Source organism: Pseudorca crassidens, chromosome 12 (genome assembly GCF_039906515.1).
Source record: "Pseudorca crassidens isolate mPseCra1 chromosome 12, mPseCra1.hap1, whole genome shotgun sequence".
Taxonomy (NCBI): Eukaryota; Metazoa; Chordata; class Mammalia; order Artiodactyla; family Delphinidae; genus Pseudorca; species Pseudorca crassidens.
In genome coordinates, this window is record NC_090307.1 from 25,806,466 (window position 1) to 25,829,370 (window position 22,905).

Consider the following 22,905-nt stretch of genomic DNA (forward strand, 5'->3'; position numbering starts at 1 on the left):
GTCCCTAGATTGGCCACTGCTGTTCCTACTGGAGCAGAGGGGCTGGGAAACAGGGTGATAGCAAGGAGCTTTCTCCCCAACTAATGTTAAAACCCTTCCTGTCCATTTCCCCAAAAGGCGTGTTTGCTTTCCCATCTTCTCACTCACACTTGCTCCTTGAAGAAGTCAAGCTCCTCCAGGGCTGGCTCAGAGAGCACTTCACAGACACCAAACTAAAACTACCAAGCAGTATCCCGTCAGGATTCCCAGTGTCTCAGCCAGTGAGGGTGGGTGCCCCAGCCTCCATCCCAAGGTCCCGAGACCCTCCAGCCACCGCCCCCAAACCCCTGCATCACTGTGCCCCAAAGACCCTTGTGGTCCTCACACAGTCAGGACTCCTGGTAGCTGGTCCTGTTGGCCAGGACTGCACGGGTGAGCATGCAGACTCCCTCCCACCCCCTCCCCCAGCAGCCTGTCTGTAGTAATGATTAATGTGATCAATAAGAAGATAAACAATAAGTTGGTAGCAAAAGCATCTGAAAAAGGTAATTAGCAGCAAAACACCATGGTTCTTCAAGATGGTTGGTTGCATTTTGTTTGGCTTTGGGGACTGTGGTGCAGATTCTATTCCAGCAGGTGCTATTGGCTTCTGATGAGTTAGATGCCACCCAGAGTCTCCTACATGTTCACATGAAGGGAAGCGCTCCCACCTCCTTCCCATTCCAGTGTCGCCCGAGGGTCTCAGACAGGCAGACAGACTTCAGGCTTTGCGTGCCTCTTCACTGGCTTTTCATCAAGCCTGCAAAGTTCAGCGTTACTAGGGAGAGGTCACCACGCCCCGAAGGAACAGATGCCAATTAAAGGGGCACAGTTTGCCTGAAGAGTTGGGGAGCCGGTATCCAGCCTGTGATCCCCAGGTCGTAGGGTTAACGTGACAACTAAAATGACTCCTCACAGACGGCTTTGCCTTAATTGGCATTTTTCCTGGCTGGCTGAGCCCTGCAGGAAAGACGTCCTCCCTGTCCCCAGGCTACACCACCTCCTGTCCATCATGGACCCCAGAGCTGAGCATCATACATAAAATACAACAGAAACAGCTCTTCCTAGTAATAAACAAGACTATAATATATATGTGTTTGTGTTTTACAAGTTAATTAATAAAAACTTACATAATAATTCCCAAGAAGAACTGCATGTTAAGGATGCGTCTTGCAGCATTTATTACCATCAACACATCCACTGTTCTTACAGCACTTGAAGGCTGAACTACAGAATTAAGCCTGGATTGAGTCTGTGAATTACTTTCGGTTATAGTCCCTGTTTCTCCAAGGCTGGGGACTCTGGGCAGCTGACTAGGAAGCAGAGTTTAGTGTGAGGATGTTAGTCAGAGGTGCCCTGGGGATCCACCCCTGCAGGACGCTGAGGCAGGAAGCAGGCAGGGCAGAGACGAAGCTGGTGATGCCGCCCCTCCGCTTCAGCCATCCCCGCGGGGTCATCTGGAGCACACATGGCCACCTCTGGTTTGTCCCATGCCTTTATAGAGCCCCTGGGACCTCAGGCAGTCATGGAACGTGTGTGTCCCTGGACTGGCATGCCTTTGGGTGGCTCTGCAGCCCAGGCCATCCTGACGGGGCGGTCCTAGGCTGAGGGCTGACTGCAGGCCACACTCCCACCAGCTGGGCCACCAGTCCTTTTTGAGGGGGAACCTGGGTGGCTCACATCTGTGCCTTCTGCAGCCTGTATATGGCTCATCCTTCTCAGTTTGTAAACTCCCTGGAGACAGGATATCTATATATCCTGTATGGCTCTCTGACCCTCACAGCCCCTAGCGTGGAGCTGAGCACAGGACAGGTGATCATAAGGCAGTCAGTGATCCGTGTCGAGGTGCAGATAGGTTTGCCAGAGGCCTCTGTGCCTGGGGACCGATCACCCACGCCACAGCTGCCAGGCGGGAGATGTTACAGCTCAGGGTGGCAGCTCCTCTGGCCCGAGCCCCAGGGAAAGTCTCCCCCGGGCCACGGATCCACACCCCTTCCTTCTGCAAGGACTCAGGGTCTGGGAGGGAGTATTCTAACTTTCCTGGGGGTGGGGCTAAGATTGTGTGAGTTACATATGTTACCATCTCATCTGTTCACTCATTCATTCATTTACTGAGCGTCTCCAATGAAGCCAGCACGGTGCTGCAGAGCGACAGGATGTGGGCAGTTTTCTCCCTTGTGGGGTGGAATGTATGTACAGCTGGACAGGAATCCTGGGCTGTGAGACCTCCCCACGCTGGGACCTCCCCACCCAGGAGAATCTTGCTTGTGTTAATTTGGCCTCTGGTCCCCACAAGCCTGAAGTGGCTGGTTCTCTGCCCTCACCTGGAATGCCCTGCCCCGACCCACTCTTTGCACGGTGCTGCGCGTTTCAGATACTTCACCAGAGCAAGTTGTAACGTATGAAGCCAGCCTTCACCACCCTCGGCTGCTCTGAGCCCTCTTGGTAGAATCGGCTGGAACCACATGGCTCCATGGATGTAATAGTACCAGCTGCTCAGAGGCCTCTCGTACAGAGGAACTTGCGCTCGGGCAGGACAGCATATATGGTCCCTGCCCTCTACCCGCCACACGCCCTGCTCCAACAGCTATGCACCTATAAACAAAGATACAGCAACCACTACATCTTCACAAGAGAGAAAAAAAAAAAAAAAAAACACCTACTAACAATCAATGTAGTCCAAAAGAGGAGAATGGTAATATCAATTGTCAGACGTCCACTCATGGAATATCGTAAACCATGAAAAGGACAAAGGCAGGCAGTGCATAGCAACATGGAAGTGGGTTTATGGAGCACCATTAAAAGAAGAAGAAACAGAAGAAAAATTGTGGTGTCCACCCAGCTGTGCCTCCCCTGAGCTGTGCTGGCATCACTATTGGTCATGTAGATTCCGGCTCCCAAGCCAGATTTTTTTTTTTATGTTTTAACTTTTTATTTTATATTGGAGTAGAACCAGTTAACAATGCTGTGATAGCTTCAGGTGCACAGCAAAGCAACTCAGCCATACATATACATGTATCCGTTCTCCCCCAGACTCCCCTCCCATCCAGGCTGCCACATAACATTGAGCAGAGTTCCCTGTACTACACAGTAGGTCCTTGTTAGTTATCCTTTTTAAATATAGCAGTGTGTACATGTCGATTCCAAACTCCCTGACTATCCCTTCCCTCCACCCTTACCCCCCGGTAACCATAATTTCATTGTCTAAGTCTGTGAGTCTGTTTCTGTTTTGTAAATACGTTCATTTGTCTCATTTCTTTTTAGTTTCCGCATATAAGCGATATCATACGCTATTTCTCTGTCTCTGTCTGACTTACTTCACTCAGTACGACAATCTCTAAGTCCATCCATGTTGCTGCACATGGCATTATTTCATTCTTTTTATGGCTGAGTAATATTCCGTTGCATACATGTACCACATCTTCTTTACCCATTCCTCTGTCGCCATCGACGTTTAGGTTGGTCTAAGCCAGATTTGATGGCTCCAAACTCAGCTTGCCTCACTGCAGGACCCTGCCACCCCCCTGGCAGGACGTGCAGGGAACGTCCCGTCAGTGCTGAGGGTCACCTAGGACCACGGTGTGCACCGGCCCAGGCACAGGGCAGCTCAGCCTCTCTGCCTCTGCATGGTGAGAACACCACCTCCCTGGGGCGACCAGGGGCCTCCGGACACCAGAGCCACCATGTGCCGGCACAGCTCTCCGCTCTTCTCTGCGTCCCTTTGGCACCAGGGCCCCATGTCCTCGGCCTCTCCTCTAAGCCCTAATTTCACGGACTGGACTTGCCTCCCAGGCCAGGTTGGGGCTCACAGCATCAGTCTTGCTGTCTCTCCTGCCTGTCCCCAGACCTGTAGGCCAAGCTCTTTCACTCAACCCAAAGCTTCCATGCGAATTACTGCCCATCAGTTCCACACACACCTAAGTCCAGAATCCCATTTGTGTAAATGGGAATGTGTAGAATGCGGCTCAGAGGGAACTAGGAAACGGAATCAGGTGTATTGAAGCGTGAGCATGGGGGTGGGGGTGGGGTCTAGTGTGTGCATTTTTTCAAATTGCCCTTTAATATACAATATAATACAGTATATACACATACTTTTAAGCTAACCTTAAAAGGAAAAAAGAAGGGATAAAGCAGTTGTAGAAGACTATAGAAGGTTCAGGATACACAGCCAGAGCCCTGGCGTGTGCTGAGACCGGAAGGCTCTGGCGACAGTGGCAGGGTACTGGCTGTGAAAATACAAACCTGTGGGTACCTGAGAGTTGCTTATGTAATGATTTTGCCACCAGACGGGTGGCCCACCTTCTCTTTCTCCCCTAGCCATCATTCCTGGATCATGGCCCCGCCTGATGGCCTGGATCTCTGTCTCCAAGGGTTGCTCTCTCTTACCTGGAGTGGCAGATGGTAAAGCACAGTGCTCCTGGGCCTGACTCTGTAGGAGATACAGCAGCAGGAGTGGGAAGTGGCTGCCCTCCCCAGGAAGAGCCGCAGGACCAGGGGCAGTTCTGCCGGCCGAGATTCCTGGCAGAGACTCCTGAGACGCCCACTTATTCTCTCAGAACCTTCCAAAGCCCATCCAACACTGCAGCCATGCTCCTTCCTTTCTGAGCTGGTGCTCCAGGACTCAAGTGTGAAAACTTACCATGTGCCTTCCCAGCAGCCTCTGCAGGCAAGCCAGGGAGGGCCTGGAACTCAAGCTGCGTGCAGCTGGTGCCAAAAGTCCCCAAGTGAATCCCTGATGGGTTGATGGGAGGGTGGGGCTCAGCACAGATTAAATCTCCTTTGCTTCCGCCTCCCCCTCCTCCCCGGCGTCCAGTCCCACCGCCTGTCCTGCCAGTCCTGGTCGCAGCACGCACACCTCCACACCTCCACTGCCACCTTCAGTGGTCCAGTGTCCTCGGTGCCCATCTGAACTCCTGCCTCTCGAGCTCTCCTACACCTTCTGTCCCTCAGAATCATCTTCTGAAAACATAAGTACGATCTGTTACTCTCTAGTTTCAAACTCTCAGCGGCCCCTCATTGTAATTAGGTTGAATTCCAAACCCCTTACTATGGCCTAAGGCCTTGCTACTCAGAGGGTGATCCCTGGACCAGCAGCTTGGACCCCACCCGGGAATGTGATGGAAATGCAGCATCTCCGCCCAAACCTACTGAGTCAAAATCTCTGGGCCATGAGCATGTTACCACTTGAGAAACAGCCTGAGAGCCCAGGGAGATCTGTCTTGCCCTGCGCCTTCGACCCCGCATAGGACCATCACACTGCAGACTTAGGAGGCCCTCTCTGAGTCCCCAGCTAAAGGAGTGCCCCCCACCCCCGCACTTACAGTTCTATTCCCCTGTTTCATTTTCCTCAGCCTGCTCATGCCCACCAATGAGACCATTATTTATGTTTTTGTGATATTATATATATTCCCAGTAGAGCGTAAGCTTCATGCGGGTAGGACCCAGCCAATCCTGCTCTCCACCGTGTCCTCCCGGCCTGTAACAGTTCTTGGAGTGAAGGAAGTATCCCGTCAGATCAACACACATTTGATGGGCCTGTGCAAGGTACCCTGAGCTCACCAGGAGTTTACAGACAAGCTGGGAGGATCCCGCCCACCACCTCCCCTACCCCCGTCACACGTGAAAGTTAATTCAAAATGTGGGAGCTAATACTAATGAGAAATGCCTTCATTCCCCAAGTTTATTTGGTTGGAAAATGAGAAGGAAAGGGAGGTGCCTGGTAGTTTCAGGGAAGGAATGCATGGAATGCATGGTCTTCCAAGAATGTGGGGCTGGCAGTGGGAATGCAGATGCTTGCCCGCCGGGCTTGTGGTGTCTGGCTCCTTTCTCTCCTGGTAGAAGCAATCAGTCTTCGAAGATTAAGAAGATCAGGTGCCAGTGTTCTTTATCTTCTCAACATAGATGAAAATTAGGCAACAGGAGGAAAAAATACCCTTTAGTACAAAGCCATGGTTCTCAAAGTGTGTTCCCTGGACTAGCAGCTCAGCATCACCCGAGAACTTGTTAGAAATGCAGGATCTCAGGCCCCCGCTTCGGACCTCCTGAATCAGGCACTCTGCGGGTGGGACCCAGTGATTTGGGTTTTAACAAGCCTGTGAGTGAGGCATCTGGATTTTGAAAAACTGGCAGGATAAACGTAAATCTTTATTTTAAAAATACATAAAATAACACATTTATTATAGAAACTTTTGAAACTCAGCAAAGTAGGAAGATGATTAAGGCATCATTAATTCTGTCACTCAGAAATAACTCCAATGAATGCTATCCATAGTTTGGTGTATCTTCTTGCAACCTTTGTTAAAGCATATGTATTTTTAAAAATTTACCCAAATTGGGTTATTCTGGACATTATGTTGCTCTTATTATTTAGCATTTTAGCTGTGAGCACTTCCTAATCATTCATAGAAAATCTCATTTTAGCGGCTTCATAATATTTGTTCACATTAGTGTACCCTAAGGGCTATATATCTAGGTAATTTCCAATTTTTCTTCTTATAAATAGCTCTAGAATGAACATCCTGGTTCCAAAAAGTCTGATTCTTTTTTAGGATAAAATGCTAGAATAGAAATGATTAGGCAAAGACTAAATATTTTAGGTCTCTTGGTGAACATTTTACTATTTTAAAAGTTTAAAAACATATGTATGCATTTGTAAAACATATGTCAAAAAAGTTAATATATTACCCCTATAAAAAGAGCTTCTGTAAACCTTAAGAGAAATACATAACTCTCAGCAGTGTAAAAGGGGAAAAAGGAACTGACAGTTCACAAATGTAGGACCACATGTGGCAAATGGCCAATTCACAAGTGAGGTAATGTTGAACCTCAATTCTAGTGAAAAAAGTCAAGGTAGGGCTTCCCTGGTGGCGCAGTGGTTGAGAGTCTGCCTGCCGATGCAGGGGACGCGGGTTGGTGCCCCGGTATGGGAAGATCCCACATGCCGCGGAGCGACTGGACCCATGAGCCATGGCCGCTGAGCCTGCGCGTCCGGAGCCTGTGCTCCACAACGGGAGAGGCCACAACAATGAGAGGCCCACATACCGCAAAAAAATAAAAAATAACAAACAAAAGGTAAATCTCCAAGGTACCACCTTTTTTTTTTTTTTAGCTCATCAATTTCACAAAGCTTTGTTAAAAAAAAAAAAAAAATTAGAATAGCCGGAGCTGGCAAGTAAAGGTACAGTGAAACAGATATTTTCACCCATTCCTCCCATGTCTTCTGGAAGGAAATATGAATTGGTAGTGCTTTCCTGAGGAGCAGTTTGGTCTGTTTTACTAAGATTCATTCTACTTGGACAGCTCATTAGATGTCATAAAGGCTCCATTCACAGATAACGTTTCGTGGGGTGAAATGAGTGAGATATTTTGTTGTATAGTAAGAGCCGCCTCTGACTCAGGGCAGATGATCAGAGGTCCAGGCGCCGTTCTAAGTGCTTCGTTTCTGTTAACTTGTTGAACCTTCACAACCTTCCAGTGAGGGACTATTTATCATTTCCATTCTATAGATGAAAAAAATGAGACTAGAGAGGTCAAGTAACTTGCCTACTTTCACAGCAGGAAAGTGGCTGAGCTAGGATTGGAACCCATGAATCTCCATCTGACACCTATGCCCTTACCCATCATGGCAGACTGCCTCTCGATACGGCAGAAGCTGAGGGACAGGACGGCCCTCTCTTCTCTGCAGCTTGGCACTCATTACTCCCTCTCTCTTACCTTTCATCTCCTGACCTCAGGTATGGCTTCTGCTCAGTCCTGCCTCTAAGACACTCTTTTCACTTTTGAAGCATCTGCATTTCAGATAACGATGAGGAAAGACTTGGGATTTATAAAGAGCTGGAAACGTGCTTTGTCCTTGAAGAGACTGGTGTGTTCTGATATAGCCTATTCTTCTTAAAAATATTGCAGTTTCTATGGCTGTTGGGTCCTTGGAGTGAGGGGAGGCCGCTGGCTAGATCCATAGCTCTAACCCCTCTCCAGGCCAGTTACATCACTGGGCCCTTCGGAAAGGTAAAGATGAAGTCCTTTCCTAGGTCACAGCTTTTTGCTCAGGTGCCCAGAGGTATGCTAAGTGCCGTGGGAAACGCAAAAGAATTCGAAAGTAGAGCTGCTGCCCTTGAAGAATATAAGGCCCTTTGGGGCAATTCAGACCTCCTCTCCCAACATGACTGGGGAAGAACTGGATAGACCAAGTGATGCAGACCCTGTGCTTTCTTTGTTCAGACGTGAGCTTCTGGTAGGGTTAACCAGGAAGGCTTACTGGAGGAGGTGTCACCTGAACAGGGCCTTGAAGGATTTCAACAGCAACAGATGAGGGATGACAGAAGGAAGCGCACAGTGGTGGCAGGTTCAGCTGTCCTCAGAAAGTGAGCATTCCCGTTTGGCTGGATTAGGGGAGAGGCAGGATCCACCCAGATATGTAGGAAGGGCCCCTATGGCGGAGGGCTTCGAGGGACAGGCTGAGGAGTGTGGGCCATGTTTTCCTGGTCTTTGTGTCCCTGTTCTCAGCACAGCCTGTGAGTGTGCCTAGGACCAGCTCGTTGTTGTTTGTAAGTGAACCAATAGCCAAATGCAGGAGGTGATGGGGGACACTGAAGGCGTTTGAGCCGGGAGTGTCATGGTTAAAGTAAAGTTTTGATGAGACAGGTGTTGCTTAGTTCTGTGGACATGAAGAGAAGTCCCAGGCAGGGTGGTGACAGACAGATAAGGTGATGCCCCGTGGGAGAGAACTTTGAGGCACCGAGACTAGAAGAATGTGAACTGCCAGTGATGGTAGAGGCTGTGGCCCATGGGAAGCCACTGGCAGGTGCGTGTCCATCCTGTTGCATCTGCAAGGATCTCTGGGAGAATGGCCACACCCCTTTGGGACCCTGCCGTCCCAGCACTCATCCAGGGACTGTGGAGCTCTGATGGGTATGGTTTTATACTGAAGACTTGGCCCTGGCTCCCGCCTGGATCTCCGAGTGCTTGCTGAGCCATCTCTGTGAGGCAGTCTCTGTATGTCCAGGGCCTGGCACCTCCGGGTGGGAACGCACAGGGACGCGGGCTGGGAGGAGAAGCGGAAGGGCTATGCGTGAGAGGATCCTTGGCCAAGAGTGGTTGGTTATGTTAGAAGGATGGGTTCTGTGTGACAGGCAGGGTGAGTGCCCTGCCTGGGGTGGACAGCAGCAGAGGGAGGGGCGGGGTAAAAAGCAGACCTAGAGGCACAGAGGCCCACTGGCTCTCTGCCATCCATCCCCCAGCACTGTCAGCTTCTCACTGTGTCACAGCAGTGCAGGGGCCATGCTTGTCCAGTGTCCCCCCCCCCCCCCCCCGCACTGGGCAGTGAGAGGTCCGTGGGCACATACGGGGCTCCCTCTTAAATATGGGCTAGGACCGAAGGTGGTACACACAGAGGACAGCTGGCAGAGGTGAGGGGGCAGAACAGGGACCCTCCGAGGCTCTGGCAAGAGGCAGGAAATTGGAGAGACTCTGGCACCGAGGACGTAGACCATGAGCTGGGGAGGCTCAGTACGTGGCCAGCTCCAGTGAGCTGCCTTAGAGACTGGAGGGGACAGTGAGAGAGGCAGCAGACGCAGCAGAGACGGGGGCAGAGATGACTTTGGGCCTGACAACCCCTCTTTTCATGTGCCCTCAGGACTGAAGAGAGAAGGTGGCCTCAAGATCGTGTCTGGAAACATTTGGTGTGGATAGAAGGGAGGCTTTCTGAAAGCCACAGCTGTTACCTTCTGGGAAAAGGCTACTGAGAAATCTTGAAATTTTCATTTATTCATTGATCAAACGTGTAGAGCAAGCACTACTTGCCAGAGTCCAAAGATAACCTAGCCTCCATCGCTGCCCTCAGGGAGCTTGCTGTCCAGTGGGGGAGGCGGCAAGGGATGTGCTGACGCTGCCCTCAGGGAGCTTGCTGTGCAGTGGGGGAGGCGGCAAGAGATGTGCTGACGCTGCCCTCAGGGAGCTTGCTGTCCAGTGGGGGAGGTGGCAAGGGATGTGCTGACGCTGCCCTCAGGGAGCTTGCTGTCCAGTGGGGGAGGCGGCAAGGGATGTGCTGACGCTGCCCTCAGGGAGCTGTCCAGTGGGGGAGGCGGCAAGGGATGTGCTGACGCTGCCCTCAGGGAGCTTGCTGTCCAGTGGGGGAGGCGGCAAGAGTTGTGCTGATGCCGGACTTCTGAGCTTGACTACACCTTGAGCACAGTGGGGGACTCCCTCCCGCCAGGAGCTAGGACACCAGGGTCTATGCCGCTGGCCTATTAGGGTGCAGGATAGTGGACTCTTTTCTTTACATTTTTCTTTTGATTTAATGTTGCATTTGATACATGCAGAAAAATATCTATCCTATGTATGTAGGTTGTGAAGAGGAATAAAATAAACCCCTGTGAACCCATCTCTCAGTTTCAGAAATAGAATGTGACCCAAAGTATTAAAGCTCCTTGGTGTCCCTCCTCTACGGCATCCCCTTCTTTTCTCCCAGAAGTAATCATTATCCTGAATTGTGGGTTCAGCATTCTCTTGCTTTTCTGTTGGTCTTACTACTTATATAGGACTTCACAAATTTTTGCAGTTCCTCAGAAAGTTAAAGGTAGAATTACCATATGACCCAGCAAGTCTGCTCCTTGGTATATACTCAAAAGAATTGAAAAGAGGGACTCAAACAGATACTTGTGCATAAATGGTGATAGCATTATTTCCAATAGCCAAAAGGGGGAAACAACCCAAGTGTCCATTAACAGATGAACTGGTAATATATACATTTCATATATATATTTCAGCCATAAAAACAATGGAGTTCTAATACATGCTTACATGGATGAACCTTGAAGATGTTACACTAAGTGAAATAAACCAGTCATACAACGACAAATATTGTATGAATCCACTTATATGAAATATCTAGAATAGGCAAATTCATAAACTCAGAGAGTAGATTAGGGGTTCCCAGGGTCTGAGTGGAGGGGGGAATAGGGAGCTATTGCTTAACGGGTACAGAGTTTCCTCTTGGGATGATGAAATAGTTGTAGAGATTGTGGCGATGGTTGCACAACATTGTGAAATGTACCTAATGCCACTGAATTGTATACTTAAAAATGGTTAAAGTGGCAAATTTTATGTTAATATATTTGTCCACAATTTAGAAAAAAACTTATTGGTAGTTTTGCCAGTATTTGAACTTTACATAAATGAAATCAAACTGTATGTCTTCTCCTGCGATTGCTTCTCTCACTCAATATTCTGTTTCTACGATTCATCCATGTGGAGGCAGCTGGCCATGGTTTATGCGTTTTCACCACCGAATAGTATTCTGTGGTATGGATATACCACAACCTATCTATCCAGTTTGGGGTCGATGACACTAAAGATGTCTGCAGGTTTTTCTGCTATTAATAACAATGTTTCTGAGAACATGCTGTCATGTGTCTCCTGGAGCACGTGTCCAGGAGTGTCTCTGTGCTCTGCCTCTAGGGGTGGGATTGCTGGGTCAGAGGGAGTGTTCATGTTCAACTTCATAAAATGATGCCAAATTGTGTTCCAGAGAGGTTGTACCCATTATCACTCTGCCAGTCGTCCATCAGTTCCTAGTGGCCCCACGTCCTCCCCAATAGAATTGCATATTTTCTTGAGCTCCTTTCCTGCCCAATAGTCCTGCCACCTGTAAGTTTACCTCCAGACCCACCTGTATGAGATCAATCCCAGGACTGTGATGACTTCTGTCAAGGACAGAACTACTGCCTCTAGATCACCAGGTGATGGATCTCAGGATCTCAAAAGTAGAAACAGCCTTTCATGGGACAACACAACCCTCACTTTACAGACAAGTAAACAGAGACCCAGAGCCAAGCCACCCCATGCACTGGTGTGCAGCCTGCTTCCTGGTGCAGCCCCTGATGATGGGACGGGAGCACACCTTGCACAGGGAGCAGAGGAGGTGGTTCTGATATCACTGGGGCTGTGTTTACACCACCAGCAGCCAAAATGCAAGTTGAGATGGAACCTGTGTTGAGGGCTCGGTCTGAGGATAAGGTGAGTTCATCATTTGCACATGCTCTGTTTCTGAGATTCTGAGAGAAATACTAGACCTGTGGATTTGCATGGCTTTCCCCTTGTATTTGACCCAAGTGAACATAGCCACACCCTAGGTCAGGAAGTAGCCCCTAATGAAGGTGAGCTGGGGCACTTCCTGCCCCTTGCCTCCTGCCAGCCCTGTGGGACAGAGTGAGTTCCAGGGAGGCACTCCAGTCCAAGCTGGTTCTGAAGCCAATTTAACCTTAATTATCCCCTGTCGATCTCATCTTCTTGCCTTGTCTCTGGCTTTCCCCATAACTACCCGTGATGGTTTTTCCTTGCATCTGGGAGTTTTGCTTTTCCATGTCCATCCACAGCCCTGGGAAGAGGGGCAGATCAGAGAGGATTATCTCCATTTAGCAGATGAGAAAATTGAGGCTTGGAGGGGATCACTGCAGTTAGTTGGTGTCACAGATGGGTCCACTGGCCAGCAGGTCCAGGGCCTTTCCCCTTATGTCACACATTTCCATCCACAACAAAATGCCCGGTCCCAGGACCACAGGAAGCACACCTTCAAGGTAATCCTAAAGAAATACCACCCTGTCAGCTTCCTGGTTTTGTGGGAGCAGATTTTCCCTTGAGGGACACTCAAAGTCGGGTTCTCCACATGTATGGGCCAGGTATCATCTGCATGGACACTTCCCTAAAGCCTAAAGCTCTAAACCCACTTAGCGTTTAAGAGACCACACAGTGATTACATTCAAAACTTTTTACATTTTATGTAAAATTTTACGTTTATATTTTACATAAACAACGAAAAGATGGGGAAAGCCTTCTAAGTCCCACTACTTAGAAACCGATAAGAAACAGAGGATACTTAACCCTCTGTGTGATATTCTGAATATTTTTCTGTTTCTCTCATTGTATACAGACACACACACACAATAGATTTGCACATACATTGTGCAAACTTTTTTTCTCAACCATCTATAATGATGCTCTTTTCCTGGAAAAAGCATACATAATCTTAAACTTTTTAATTATAAAAGTAACACATGTCCATTGTTGAAAGAGAGAGGGAGAAAGGAAGGAAGGAAGGAAGAGGAAAGGGAGAAAGAAAGAAAAGGAGAAAAAGAAAGAATATTAAACTATTGTAATCCTCCCACTGCATGTTATTACTATAAATTTATATCACTCCAGATATTTTTCTGTGATTATATATTTTATTAAACAAATTGGGATCTTTCTGTGCAACACTGTTTGTATATGTCACCACGTAGAATATTTCAATGTCAGTAAAATACTTATCTGTACTATTTTAATGACTACAAGTCATTTCATTGTATAAATGTACAATCAGATTTTTTTTTAACCTTTTTTCTTGGACATTTAAAATTTCTTCCATGGCATAACAATACTAAGATTAATATTAGGTAATAAAAACCATTGCGCATACTTAACTATTAGGATAAACACTGAGAAGTAGAATTGCTAGCTCGAAGAGAATGTATCTAATAATTTTAAGGCCCCAAATTGCTAACTTGCCTGCCAAGAAAAATTGTGTATTTGTGTTTACTCTCTTTTCTTTTTGACTGGCTATGCCTGAGTTTTTTCTGTTTTTTTATATATATATATACACGCGCACACACACACATATATTGTTTTCTATTTTGACAAAGTTAGTCTAAAAATGAATGAGCATTGGAAGTCCATCCACAAAAAGGCCACGTCATCATCTGTCACATCAGAGGTTAAACAGAGCACACCTCCTGTACCCGCTTCCTGCCAAGTCCCACACAGGGCTTCCCGCCTCTGCCACCCTCCCCTGGACAATCACGACAGGATCAGAACAGTCCTGGGGAGTAGCTCACCTTGGGTTACCAAATATTTAGAAAAGGGAAAAAATGCCATCCGAGGACTCTTTTGAAATTTCATATTGACTTTTTAATCCTTAAAATAACTGTTAATTTCACAAATATTATATAAATTTATTCCACTCCTTGGAGAAAAGTAAAGCTAAGTCCCCACTGACATTTTTTCCAATCCAAATATTCCATTTCATATCCGTGTTGGACTTTTATGATTTGATGAAGCTGGCTCGTTTTCTGTTTCACCTCAAATTTACTTATGTTCATTGAGCACCAGGGGCTGTGAGGGGGGCTGGGGGCGGGGCGTGGACACAGGCCTGAGTCAGGCACTGTCTTGGCCTTGGGGTGGGAGTGGGGGGAGGGAGACAGTCCCAGTCACCTACAATCAGTTTAGGATGGAAGGGGGCACACAAGAGGGGGGAATCCTTGTGTCTCTCAGGTGGGGGTCCACGAGCTGCCAGAACGCGTCCGGCCAGCGGAGACTGGTTTCCCCCTGGACAGTTTGCGCCGACCTTAGCATAGCTCTAATTGTCAGAAAGTTGTTCTGTGAGACTCCAGTCGAACCTCACACAGCATGCTCATTGATCCTAGTTCTGTCCACGGAGCAATGGAATAGGCCTAATTTCTCTTCCGCCTGACAGCCCCATCAGATTGCTAACAATAGCTGTACTGTGCTGCTCCCCCTGCCCAGCCAACATCCCTGCCCCATCCTGGACCCCCTCCTTGGGCTTCCTGTCCAAGCACATCCTCCCCAGGACAGGACCCGCTGGCATGGCTAGACCCTGGCCTTGGCGGCCAGGCGGGTGTCTACAGGTGTTCTCAGGCTGCATGGCTAGATGTCGCCATCCCCCCCATCACCCTGGAGAAGAAAGGTGTTCAGAATCGTGTATTCTAGGAGGGCCAAACGATGAAGCGAAGTAAATCTCAGGGGTTCTGACAGGAAAAGGAGTGATTAAGAATTATAATTAATAATTTGACGCAGACAACGAGCCTGACAGCAAGGAGTCGCCTGGCACCATTGTTTCATGGGCTTTGCCTTATTAGCAGCCTCATAACTTTAGCCTTCCTCTAGATGCACTAATTAGGCAATTAGCTCCCTAAAGAGCGTGCTCTTCAAAGTGCACTGCAGGCTGGGTAAGAGGTACCAGCAACAGAGAGGCTTTGAGAGCTCTGCTCTTCCAACCAGGTGAAGGCGACAGGCCAGCCAGGGTGTGGGCAGCAGTGGTCAAGGAAGTTGCGGGCGTCCACCCGCTGGTCAGTGTGGTATAGGACTGGTTGGGCCCAAGGTCTGTGTGTAAAACACACACACAAGAAGATTGCTCTCGCCCTTGTGAGCCAGGAATACTATGCCCGTGGATGATATTGATGCTGATGGTGATGATAATTATAGATTCAATAAAGCAGTATATAGAATAGAAATTAAGGATCTGTGGTCGCTTCCACCAACTACTTTCCGTGGGCCTGTAGTTAAGTCACTTCATCTCTCTGTGCCTCGGTCTCCCACCCTGTGAAATGGGGCCATCCCTCCAGCCTGCGCTTTGGGGCTGAGTGGTCTGTGCCCCTTCAGCACCACAGGTTTCTCTGAGGACCATCCCTGCTGCTTGTCAGGCCCATGGAACATGTGGGAAATGGGAGGAAATCAGGTTTCTGAGTCTGGGGGGAAGAGAGAGAAGTGCGTGTGGAGAGGCGGCTGCTGGTGGTTGAGTCATTCTCCGAACAAGATGGCATTCTTTTTTAAAAAATAGTATTTTTTCTTTTCTCAATAAATGAACATTTGCATCCATGATAATAGTAACACATGCTTGGTATAGAACGTCTAGAAAAAATACATCCACGGTCCCGGTCCTGGCTCATCCCAGGCCCTGCCTCAGGCATCCTCATTTATCCATCTTTGGCTGTGCTGCCCCACTCTCTTCCCGTGCACGCTCTGTTTATGTGTGTATTTGTTGCAACACAGTGATGATTACACTGTTTACAATTTCATATCTGCTTTTTCACTCATTTTGATGGGCAGTTTCAAGTCACCTCTGGATCTTTCCAATTCTAGAAAGGGAAGGGGCCCTCCCTAAAGGGGCACAAGGTCCAGGTGTCCAAAACTGGGAAACTAAGGGTAGGGCTGGGCTGGCTGGCTGGGGTCCCTCTGCTCAGGGGCTGAGGCTGGTGTCCCCTCATCCCCTTGCTTTCTCCCCTGGGCCTCCGTTCAGCCTGTGACAGCCACCTCTGGCCTGGGTTCCCAGCAGTGCCCCAAGGCCATTTCCGGGACACTACCCCTCATCGCACCCCACACTCGGAACAGCGTGGCCTTCCCTCTCCAAGCTCTCCTCCTCCAGGAAGTCTCTCTACTCCAGAACCTTTTAGGGCTTTTAGGGCTTTGTCTAGCTACAGCTCACTGTCCTCCCCCTCAGTGCTTCCCTCTCCCTACTTTTTTACACACAATTTCAGGGACATTTAACAACTCCAATAGTTTGCTGATCCCATGGCAAGGAGCAAATGCATAGTCACTAAGAACAGAAAAAGCAGGACAGGACACAGAGCAGGACAAAAGGGGTGGAAGGCCCTGCCCACAGAGCTCAGCCTGAACCAGGCCAACACCGTCTGGATCACACCATCAGGCCTCAATAAACACAGCATACAAATCCCAGAGCCTTGGTCTCCCAGCGTGCCAGGCTGGGGGCTCATTCTGGAAACTCTCCAGGAGCACCTCCTCATTTGCTGCTGCCGGCTTGCCTTCCTGCTCTTACTTCCTTTAACTTGCCAGTGCTTGTGAGCAGCTGGCCCTGGTACTGAGAAGAAAATGCACAGGGCAGTGAGCCAGGGAACCCATGGTCTGGCCCATCGGTTCCAGACTCACGGTGGACAGGTCCTCCCCTCTCTGTGCCTCAGTTTCCTCAACTATAAAATGGGTTTGTTAGGGTGGGTGAACCTTGAGGTCTGTGCAGCTCTGCCTTTCCCCAAATCTCCCCTCTCCTGGGTTCTCAGGCTGGGAAAACATCCTTCCTTATGTATGTCCTGCTCCCTTTGACCTAACGTTCCTGCTAAGCCAGGCCACCTCCTTGCACTTAAACTTCTGAAATCTGCACTGCAAGTTTCTGAAATCTCAACCATTTCTTATTTCCTGCTTTCCTACTGCAGGTTTCCCCTGCATGAGATAATTCCAAACCCTGGAGTCTTGCAGTCCCTCCATATTAGCCTGCCTCTACTGTTCTGGGGTGCTTCACCCTGTAGGGCACCCCACTGCTCCCCTCAGGTGGGAAGGGCATAGACTCCGGAGTCAGACACCTGTGACCATGTGCAAGTAACTTCACTCTCCTAGCCTCAGATGTACTCAAAGCAATGACTTTCTAATGGTGGAATTTCATGTGGTCTAACAAATATTTGAGGGAAAGGTTTTGTCTTTATGAGGGGAGAAAGAAGAGGTGACATTGGGGCATAAAATCAAACCCTAGGAACCTCTGAACTCCTTTCAAGAGCAAACGAGGACGAAGAAATCAGCTCAACCAGTCCTATAGCTACTCTCTAGGTAATTTGCTCTTTACTGGGGGCACCTGTAGAGTTTTCTGAGGCTCCATCTCAGCACCTGAGCCAAGCTCATTCTTAAGCTCCAGGGACGAACCTAGACTCCATCCCAATTTGAAAACAACCCCCCAGGGGGAAAGGGGATGCTGTCCAGGAGGGCTCCCGTGTCAGTGTAGTGTGTGACTTGCTTCCTGGGAGCACCCAAATGGCCAGAGCCCCGCAGGCCCAGCCCAACACCCTGGGTTCTGCCCAGCCCAGCCTCTGAGCCTGCCTCTGGCTTCAGCCCAAGCTGCGCTTATCTCCAGAAACATCTCCAGGCTCCTTTTTCCCTCCCAGCTGCCTGAAAGGTGTTGGCGACCTCCAGGAATCTTTTCAGGGAGCCTACTGTGCAAACCTCTCCTGGCCTTGCTGTGTCAGTGCCTTTTCTCCCCAGATTCCCAGCCCTCCACCTCCCTCTTCCTTCTTTCCCCCTCCCCCACCCTTTTCCCACCTCTCCTCTCCTCCCCCTCCTCCTTGGCCTTCCCCCCCCTCCTCCTCTCAACCCTTCCCCTCCCTCCTTCCCTCCTCCTTGGCCTTTCTCCCTACCTCCCCTCCTCTGTTTCCTGACCCTTCCTCCACCTTTCTCTCCAAAGCTCACTCCCCACATTCTCCACCTCTCCGCCCTCCTCCCTCCCTCTCTCCTATCCCTTTGGTAAACTTTGCATCCTGGTATTTAAATCTCCACTCATTTCCTGGTTCAGCTGAGGCTCTGATTCCAATTATATCACCTTCATCCGTGCAAACAGACAATTCCGGGCAGTCTGACTGTTTGCTGAGCCCACTTATATAACCACTTCCCCCCTTCCTCTCTTGCCCCTCCCTGGACCCCTGCAATCTGCGCAGTCTGGAGGTGGGGCGACCAGAGAGGTCCTGTCGCCCCACCCCATCCCCCGACCCTGCTCCAGATCCCCTTTCCCTGGTTCTTCCTAATGCCACGATGGTTTGTTCCAAGATGGTCGGTCTCTGGGTCGAGTCAAATACCCATCTCCACAGCTTGCCTGGGGGATGTTTAAAGTGTACAGTGTGATAGGTTTTGCTGGGGAAAGCATCCCCACAATCAGGAGAGCGAACAAAGCCATTAGCCCCCAGGAACCTCCAGCCCCTTGGTAATCCTCCCTCCTGCTCTCCTCGGGTGCCCCACCCCCAATCTGGGGACTGGTTCTCAATACATGCCTCCTTTAGGGGTTTCAGCTTCTTGCTGGTACTGTCTTCTTCCCATCCTGTTCCCGTAACCCGCCCCCCGCCCCGCCATGATAACAGGGTTTCCACCCCTTGTTTCTTATTACAGCTGCTCTCTCTGCCATGCTGGCCTCGCAGGGCTGCCTTGCCCGCCTGTGTCCACGTCTGGGATTCTTCGGTTTAAGTATTGCCCTCTTCCTTTTGTTGCCACTTTTGGAAACCATGGCCCCCTGGGAGAAGGCGCACATTAAGTCTGTACCACCTGGGGACAGAGGAGCTTGTCAAGTGCTTTCTGAAGGTGAGATGCTGGGCAGAGGAGAGGATTCTGCTGGGAAAGGCTAAGGGCAGGAGTCCAGCCAGAGTCATTCAGCCCCTCAATCTGTGGGGCTATGGGGCAGGGACTGTCACCAAAGCTGGCGATGGGCAGAGAAGCAAGCAGCGTCCTGCCACCCCGTGCCTGGCCCTGTGCTCACCTGACGTACGCGCAGCAGCCTTGCCGTTCGGTAAAACATTTCTCATTTTTCCATAGCCTGGTTCAGGTCACAAGATGCTCTCAGGATTTTTATTAGTATTATTATTTGGTTCTAAAATAAGACCCTAGAAAGAGTATTCTAACTGAGTGCTTAATTCAGGGCACCTTCTAAATTAGCTGTACAGGAAGACGCACAAGGTCAGGTATGCTGGAGCCAGTGGTTAAATTTTAGGAGTTTTGTAACCAATGGTTCAGCACAATCACTGAAATCGGCCGTGGTGGGAGTATTTATACGATGGAAATCAGCACAGTCTACACACCAGGGCCCCCCCCACCCCCACATGCCTCCTTGGTTCTGGAGAGCTGGTTGTCAAAGCTTTCCTAGCACACCACTGATGGGGCTGGAAGAAACCTTGGAGATCCCAGGGACGATACCTCCTCCCCCCACGCCCTGGAGCAATACATCCTCAGGGGGCATTTGGAAAGTGTGTGCAGGGGGCTTCTTTGGGGTTGACTTGCTGGGGGGCAGTATGGTATTAAGTGGGCCAGGGCCATGGACCCCACGTGTCCTGCAAGGCCCGGCGCAACCCCACATGGCCCAATGTTGTATCGGGGTGCAATGGTGCCTCTGCAGAGGCACCAAGATTCCTTGCCAGCTCCTGGCTTTGTAAAGGAGGTTCCATCAGAGTGTATCAGGCACCATGTGTGGGGTGATGAAGATGAACAGCTCTCAGCTGTGCCTTCCCGTAGGCCTGAGATCACTCGGCTATGTGAAGGTCCGCAGTGGCCACGGGAACCAAGGTTGTGCATATCCTAAATCCCATTCCACACTCTTCCCACGTCAGCAGAATTGGGAGCCAGAAGGGAGGACTTGTCTTCTGAGGAAAGACCAGAAGTGAAGAGGAAGGGGGCATACAGCCTTTGCAAACACTCTCGACACTGTTTAGCCCCGTGGGAGTGAGCCACCCAGTTGGAACACATCTCCTGCAGAGCCACAGAGACATTTATCCATGTGTTGCCAGCCACGGCAGGCACTGCGGGAGGGTGGTGTTAGCAGAAATCAAGGCTGAATTATCCCAAGACAGCTGGGTGTGGGCTCTTCTTATGTAACCTCCACACCCTGCTGCCCTGAGAGGCAGGGCTTTGCCTGCCCAGGGCCTGGGAGGCACTGCGGTGTGCCCCAGCATTGCACAGCACGCCCACATGCTGCCGGGCCAACCCCTTCACTTCTGCCTGGGGAATGGGCCAGCCAGTGAAACCTGAAGCTTGCCTCCGTTTGGAAGACAGACCCCCGAGGGCACTTAGATCCCTGTGTTGCTTGCCTCTCTTGCATCCTTATAGCAAATAACAAAGAAGAAGAAAGGATCTCCTTTACCAGGGGCCTTCTATATGACTTTTATATGCCAGGCACTGGCTGGATTTTATACATATATATTTCACATACCATGCAATTTACCCATTAAAAGTGTACAATTCAAAATTTTTACTATATTTGCAGAATTATACAACCATCACCACAATCATTTTTAGTACATATTCATCACCTTAGAAAGGAACCTTATACCTGTTAGCGGCCACCCCCCATTTTTCCCTAGAGCCCCTGGCAACCATGGATCTACTTTCTGTCTCTGTAGATTTGCCAAGTCTGGATGTTCCGCAAATATGGAATCGTACAATATGTGGTCCATTGTGACTGGCTTCTTTCACTTGGCATGATGTTTTCACGGTACCTCCATGTTGTAGCGTGAGCCAGTGCTTCAACCCTTTTTTACTGCCAAATAATATTCCCTTGTATGGATCTGCCACGTTTTGTTATTCAGTCATCAGTTGATGGACATTTGGTTTGTTTCCATTTTGGGGCTTTTATGAACATTCACGTACAGGTTTTTACCTGTGGACAAGTGTTTTCATTTCTCTTGTGTATGTACCTAGGAGTGGAGTCGCTTCGTCATATGTTAACTTTACATATATTTTTATCAATTTACCCAACTTGCCAAGGCAGCTATTATTATCCTTGTTTTCTAGATAAAGGAGTCAAGGCTCTGAAAGGTGAAGAAATTGCCCAAGACCACAGAGCAAGGGAGTTGTTTGGGCTGGATTCAACCCAGGTTGCGTGACTCTCCTGTGCCGAGATCTCTCTCCTGTGCCGAGATCTGCGTGCTGCTGGGTCAGAATCTCCTGCATCCCATCAGCTTTCTCTTCTCTCAGCTCAGTAAACCGTGATCCTTTCCTGTTTGCCAGAGGCCTTGGTTGTTGATGGTGTCTTTGTTGTTTTTCTACGGATCTTTGCCTCCCTGGAGGGGCCAGACTAGACCTCTCATTTCTCTTTGTGGGAATGTGCTTTTGTGACCTTTGTAAGTCTTGGGCTGGTCTGTGACCCACTAGCACCCTGGCATTTTCTTCTCCTGTGTATACATACAACCGGGTCTTCCATGTCTTACATTTGCCTTTCCTGCCTCTCTTCTTTATAAATTTAATCAGTTGACTTGGGTTCTAATATAAAACCAAACAATCATGCTGTGAATTATGTCCCCCTTTTGAAAAGCTGTCGTCCCTTCTCCACATGCCCACTTTTATGTGTTTTGCGCTGGCCTAGTGAGGAAGGCTGAATGTGTGGGATCATTGCAGTGCAGCCCTGGGCCCTGCCTGTCTTCGTCCTCCACCAGGACATCACACTCCTTGCATGCAAACCTCTGTCTGCTTAGGTCATCCTATTCTATTTTCCTGGTTTGGATAACCATTTTCAGTTGTGTCTGGAGTGAAATAGTTACCATGGATGATAACTCTTTCTATCAAGCTCTATCTACTTTTCCAAGAAGACTAGGTTAGCTAACCTTTCCAGCCAGTATTTACTGAGCATCTACTAGGCCGGAGTATGTTGTGCCTTCACTGTTCGTGCATATCTTTTTGATGAGGAGGTGATAATGACCATGGAAATGTTTTCCTGTTGTCATCTTTTGCTATCCTATGGTTTGATGGTGGATTTTAGGATGTTCTCCGGTGCTTCAACGTCAGAAGTTGTCAGTGTCAAAAGCTTTCTTTTTTTTAAAAGGCTGTCTTTTTAGCTCACCTCTTGATTTTTTTTTTTTTTTTCAAAATAGAAGCTACCTGTTGGCAAGTTTCCTATTTGAGGAGGATCTCCTGGTATTAGACACGAACCCCCAGACAAGCAGCTGGTGGTTACCTGGGGCTTCCATGGCCAGGGGTGTCAGTCACACAGAGGGAGGGAATCAGCAGCTTCCAGATGGCTTGGGGTGGTGGGGAATTTGTCAGCACATTTACTGGGTCATCTAGGGCTCAGTTGCATTTAGAAAGAGCAAGGGGCCCGACAGTCAGGCTTCAAATATATGCTGAGCCCATACCTACAATGTGCCCCATTTGGGTGTTAGCACTCACAAGCTCTGACTTGGAGCAAGTTGCTTCACCTCTCTCTGCCTCAATTTCCTCATCTGTAAAATGGGCATAATAGTAGCATCTACTCAATGGGGTTGTTGTGAGTGTTAAATGAATTATTACGTGTAAACTGCTTACAACAGTGCCTGGCACAGAGTAAGTGCTCGGTAACAGTTAGCTACTTGGAAAACCAAAGCTTAAACCTGTTCTGTCCAATACGGTCATCTCTACCACAGGTGGCTCTGGAGCACTTGAAATGTGGTCCAAACTGAGATGAGCTGGAAGTGTAAGACTTACTGTGAAAAGAAGAATGTAAAAGAGATCCTTAACCATTTGAAAAATATTGACCACATGTTGAAATGATAATATTTTGGATGTGTTGGTATTTAAATATGTCCTTAAAATGACCTGTTTATTTTTATT

General features: G+C 49.0%; 1 protein-coding gene across 8 annotated transcripts in view; it reads left to right on the top strand.

The window, feature by feature from the left end:
- Positions 1-22,905, top strand: part of ZBTB7C (zinc finger and BTB domain containing 7C) — a 378,357-nt gene that overhangs the window by 292,971 nt on the left and 62,481 nt on the right. For 2 of the 8 annotated variants that reach the window (XR_010933039.1, XR_010933040.1), the window contains one exon: positions 9,653-9,954. The exons of the other annotated variants lie outside the window; for them this stretch is intronic. The gene's annotated coding sequence lies outside the window, so the exon portion shown is untranslated. Of the gene's footprint in view, positions 1-9,652; positions 9,955-22,905 lie in introns of those variants that run through there. 8 annotated transcript variants of the gene reach the window in all.